The sequence below is a fragment of the Trichomycterus rosablanca genome, chromosome 8 (genome assembly GCF_030014385.1).
Source record: "Trichomycterus rosablanca isolate fTriRos1 chromosome 8, fTriRos1.hap1, whole genome shotgun sequence".
NCBI classification, from domain to species: Eukaryota; Metazoa; Chordata; class Actinopteri; order Siluriformes; family Trichomycteridae; genus Trichomycterus; species Trichomycterus rosablanca.
Window position 1 is genome coordinate 1,406,551 of NC_085995.1, and position 6,229 is coordinate 1,412,779.

The window sequence follows — 6,229 nt, forward strand, 5'->3', positions numbered from 1 at the left end:
GTAACCAGATCGCTCCATCTGGGAATCAAACCCAGGACCTTCTGGCTGTAAGGCGACAGTGCTACCCACCGAACCACCATGCTATAAAATAACGCTGTTGTAAAACGTGCAGAATGTGTCTGTGTGAAAACCTGTTGACCCGCCCTGCTCCCTCGTACCTACTACCTCGTTATTCAGTCAGATCATCACTCAGAATTAAGGCGCCTCAGTAGGAGCATTTTAAGGGAGCTAAGAATTTAGACACGCCCTCTTCTCGGGAGCGTAGGATGATGGGATGTACGTCTGTGTAGAGAGAGAGCTAGGTTCTCAGACAGACCTCATGTCTTGCTAAAACAAGCAGGAATGCACTGTACCTTGCAAAGACCTCGTCTAGACGAAAGCACGTGTTCTATCAAAACACTTTATAGTCGTCTGACTATAAAGCATTAACTGACCATTACAGCGTCCTCGAGTGACCATACTATAAATGCCACGAGGATTTAAACACATTACATTCACTGAGTTTGCACAAAATTTGGAGGATTCTTGATTCCTTGACCTGGGACGTTTATAAACAAGTTGATCTGGACCTCAGGGTCAGTGTGTGTTCAGCTAGAACTTTTACACCGTCTGCTGTAAACAAAACTGCTCAAATCTGTGCAGGGAACTTTGAAATGAAGATACTGATGCCAGACATTTTTACAGGGTGACCATATTTTGGTTTTTAAAAAAGGACACTTGGCAGGATGGCAGCATGAAGATGGAGATGGAGGTTTGCTTGAGGGATGGGGTAATAAATTGTTAAATACATTTATTTATTGAGGAGCAGGGGTTGGATAGGCAAAGTAATTTCATGTAATTGTTGGCGTAGACAAAAACCTCTATCTTCCCACCCAGCAGACTAGTAGTTGATTTTGTCTGCTGCCTATTGTGCCCGCTCGGGGGAGCCCAGCCGACCGATAGCGGAGCTGAGATTCAGGGTTTTGACTGGATATTTTTTGCCCCTGATTATGGAACGTGATGTTTAACAAGCTTAGTGTCTCTGCTCCTCCCTTCAGAAGGCCATCATGTCTGCTGTGTTGACTGGAGATGTGATTGGCCGACATGATCCCAAGGTCTGTTATGAAAACATGTTTACTTAGATCGTTAATAACAAAAGTGAGAAGTCGAAGGTCAGACTAGTATGTAAACGTTCTTTTAGGATTAGACATTATGGAACAAGTGCAGGTGAGAACAGCAGAGTTCATCACAATGTTTTATTAAATAGGTGCTGGTGTTGGTTCAGGTACAATATTAGGAATTAGTATTAATATTTAAAGTCAGTGTTTGCACATCAGGCTTTGGAAGCACATTTATCTATCAAAAGTCCTTCATCATCTACACCGGTGGTTCCCAGCCGGGGGGCCGAGGTGCACTAGGAACCCTTGGTCAGGCCAAAAGAGGTGAAAATAATTACATAAAATGGGATGGGAGCACCAATATGGTATTAGTATACGGCAGATCTCATAATGTGGTATAAGTACTAGTATAAAATACTAGTAAAAATGTTATAATACTAGTAAAAATTTTTATAATACTAATCTAAATGTTATAATACTAGTAACATTTTTTATAATACTAGTGAAGTAATGTTATAATACTGGTCTAAATGTCATAATACTAGTCTAAATGTTATGATACTAGTCAATAAATGTTATACTAGTAAAGAAATTTTATATTACTAGTCTAAATGTTAAAATACTAGTGAAGTAATGTTATAATACTAGTCTAAATGTTATGATACTAGTCAATAAATGTTATACTAGTAAATAAATGTTATAATACTAGTCTAAATGTTATGATACTAGTCAATAAATGTTATACTAGTAAAGAAATGTTATATTACTAGTCTAAATGTTAAAATACTAGTGAAGTAATGTTATAATACTAGTCTAAATGTTATAATACTAGTGAAGTAATGTTATAATACTGGTCTAAATGTTATAATACTAGTGAAGTAATGTTATAATACTGGTCTAAATGTTATAATACTAGTAAAGAAATGTTATATTACTAATTTAAATGTTAAAATACTAGTCTAAATGTTATAATACTGGTCTAAAAGTTATACTACTAGTCTAAATGTTATGATACTAGTAAAGTAATGTTATAATACTAGTCTAAAAGTTATAATACTAGTCTGAATGTTATAATACTAGTGAAGTAATGTTATAATACTGGTCTAAATGTTATAATACTAGTCTAAATGTTATAATACTGGTCTAAATGTTATGATACTAGTAAAGTAATGTTATAATACTAGTCTAAATGTTGTAATACTAGTGAAGTAATGTTATGATACTGGTCTAAATGTTATAATACTGGTCTAAATGTTATAATACTAGTCTAAATGTTATAATACTAGTAAAGAAATGTTATAATACTAGTAAAGAAATGTTATATTACTAGTTTAAATGTTAAAGTATTGATTGGCCACGTCTGATTGGACGATGGGGTGCTGAACAGCCTCGCCATCTCAGTACTGATCCCAGGACCTGATAATATGAGGAGGGTTGCGTCTGATGCAAGATCGTCTGATGTACAACCTGCAGACCGGATCGATCCACTCTGGTGACACCTGAATACAATCTGAGCGCTGGAGCTGTACACAGTGTGGCTTTTCTTTTTTCTTTTTTATCTCTTGGCGTCACGGCGTGAGAAATCGACAGGAGCAAAAATCAAAGCTGAGCTATCCACCACCTGGGACCGTTCTCAGGCCCGGCTGAAAATATCGAGCTTCCTTTGTTAGCATTTCCCATTTCCACACTTTGATTATTGGATTATTTACTGATGTTATCTTCTATTAACAAATATAAACATGTCATTTTATATTCCCATTAATACAGCCAGTGTAACATGATCAAGCACAGACGGGTTTCTAAAACATCTATCACTTAGAATTAAGGCGCCTCAGTAGGAGCATTTTAGGGATCTAAGAATTTAGACATGCCCTCTTCTCAGGAGTGTAGGATGCGCCTGTGTATTGAGAGCCCTCGGTTTTCACACAGACCCAATTTAGCCTAATTTAAGTATACAGGTTCATGAAATCATGAAGCCCGGTGACTAGATCACCTGAGGAGAAACCGTACACACCGGCTCAGATCATAAATTTATTCCTCCAGGGGTTACAGCCCACATGCAGCTAAGCAACCGGCGCTAATAAAAAGCTTTATTCACCTGAGACTCCGGATTTACATCCTGGAAAATAACATTTAAATAAAATAGTGAGTGTTTATCCTGCCTTAATCACTCAAACAAGCTTATATGTCTCAGGATTAAGCCCAGGAGCTCGATCAGAAGTTATTAAAACAACAATAGTGTAAATGAACACATTTGTTTTTATTTCTTAGGCTTGACTGAGCAATTTGTGTGAATGTACTAACACAACTGCTAGTGAATGCTAAGTGTTCAAGTGTCCACTTTCTTTTCAGCATTTTACTGGCATCTCTGAAGTAATTATTAAATAATTTAACTTTTTATAAAGTAGTTGGTCTATAAACAATCATTGGAATTACTGCCTCAACTGCGGTCCCTGCTGGCTGGTCGAGGCGCTGCACAGAGACGGTGAATAATGGATAGCAGTGCATGACTCTTTATACGCGATACTGATCTCTGTGTGACTTGCCTGGTACAGATTGTGTGTTAGGTACGACCCTTCCTGGGCAGGATCGGGGTCGGCAGTAATAGTGGAGATACAACTGGGGAATTGGAAACAACTAAACAGAGAAACAACAGGAATAAATAGAATAGAAGTGAAAGAATCTGGAATATTCACATTGTTTGCAAAAATATTTTGGCGTTATGATATTTTCAATTCAGGACAGAGTTAAAGCTGGAGTGAAATGTTTACAGTGTCAGCGGTCAGTATATTCCTTTCAGCCGACAGCTGTTTTAGTCGTGGGTCTTTCTCTGCGACAAGCTAACACCAATCTGTCTTTAATTAGCACCAAACAAACAAAGTCAACATGTGCACAACCTAACGAGACGTCATAAATCAGTCTGGATTTACTCGACGCGGTCCGGGCGCTAATGCCAAGTTCACACTACACGACTTTCAAGTTGTTCAGATCTCTGTACAGTTCACACTACACGACTGGATCTCTTGTAATCGGCAGTCGTTTAAGTCACGACTGATTGGCGATAGGGGGTCACACACTACACCATCTATCACCAGGAGGAATCTCAGACAAGTCTGTCTGGTCTCCCAAACTACAAAGGGTTTAGTAATACCACGTCCAAAAATGCACGCCAGCAAAAAGCGATCAAAGTTGTTTGTTCACTTATGTGCAGCATAAAAGCAAGAAGGAAAAATAAATTAATCTAAATAAAGGAGTGGATTTGGTTACGAGACCATCAGTGATCGTCTGCTCTGTTCTGTAGTGAGAGAGTTGGAAGTCAAATAAATATTTTTTACAATGCAGCGTGGGTATTGTGGTTTGGCGTAGACGTTAAGGTCACAAATACTGTAAAGCTTGTGTGTGTGTCGATGTATTTTAATATAAACTATACTATGCCCCTGTTCCACATATTTACTTTCCTCCCCCAGGATTTCCCTTCTGTATTTTGCGATCATAACAATTACAACCTGATCGCAACACCTTTCACACTACATGATTTTGAGTCGCAGACAGGTCCAGATATTTAACAAGCTGGATATTTTTTCTTGAGTCTGCGAGCCACTCAAATCAAATTGTTGAACAGTATAGTGTGAACTAGGCATAACACTGCTGTTTAAAGTTCACCACAACAAAACTGACAAACTCCAGGTCAAATCAAATCAAATCCTTTATTAATCAAAATGCAACAAAGAACGCAAAGTAGACATTTTACATGGACAACAAGCAGAAGGACGCTGACATTATTTTTTTTTAACAATAAAAAAAAAAAAAACTGTAGAAGACAGATCTGAGTGTCACTAACCATACAAACAATTCAACACGAATACATCTACAGATCTGAGAACTGCTCGATCACGATGTAGGACCATACAGAGACAGATAGATGTTGGATCAGACCCATAACAGCAAGGTCAAGTCCAACACCAAGTCTGATCCAAGATGACTGTGTAAAACACGGACAAGTATTAAAATCACAGTAGATTTTTCCTGCTGGACTCGATGTTGTGGCGTCATTTATCCCCGTAGTTAAAATTGATCTTACTTTATAAAATAACTTTAAGACAACTGATCGTAGAGCAGCCAAAAGTACAGAGTACTTAAAGTATAGAGCAATTATGGACAGAGTCAGAAAAGTACAGTGTTAGCATCGGTTCATTTTATTCATTTTGATCAAGGGTGCTTGGCTCTCTGGTTTATAGACACACGCCTCGAACCAGAGACCAAAGATGCCGTTTTTACTCGACTCACCACAGTAAAAAACTCATATTAACTCACGGCACCATGTGACTTAAAAATATAAACATATAAATGATCCAATTACACACACACAAACAAGCGGAATGCAAACAAAATTATGGTACTAAAAACTAACAGATCAGTGTCTGTTGGATTTTACACCATTTGGCAACCACGACTGGTCCGTTTCACCAGACTAGCCCAAAAACTGTGCATTAATGGTATATTTTAGTACATCTAGATACATCTAGACTTTTTTTTATGACCAATTTGCTTCTGTTGCCAGTTGTTGTATGAGTTTATTGAGAATCATGTTTTTGGTGCCACGCTGGATTTTACACCATTTGGCAACCACGGCTTATCCGTTTCACCAGTCTAGCCAAAAAGTTTAAGTTTAGGCACAGGTTTGTTTTAAAATCTGTGCATTAATAGTATATTTTAGTACATTACACAGATTATTTTAGGACCAGTTTGCTTCTGTTGCCCAGTGTTGTGTGAGTTTATGAGAAACACGTTTTTGGTTCCACGCTGGATTTTACACCATCTGGCAACCACCGCTGGTTAGTTTTACCAAACCAGCCAAAAGATGTTAGGTTTAGGCACCTGTTTGTTTTAAAATCTGTGCATTAATGGTATATTTTATGACCAATTTGCTTAAGGGGCAACATTCTTTTCATCATGCATAGTCATGACACTCGGACAAGCAAGCAGACATTTCTATAGAGCCACTGATGAGTTTCAAAAAATAATAAAGGAAAAAAATACAGAAAACAAGAACACATTTGCATTTTCTGTTAGTTTAGATTCAGTAAGTTTCATAAACAGTGTTTTAGTACAAAAGAACAAGTCGAATGAAT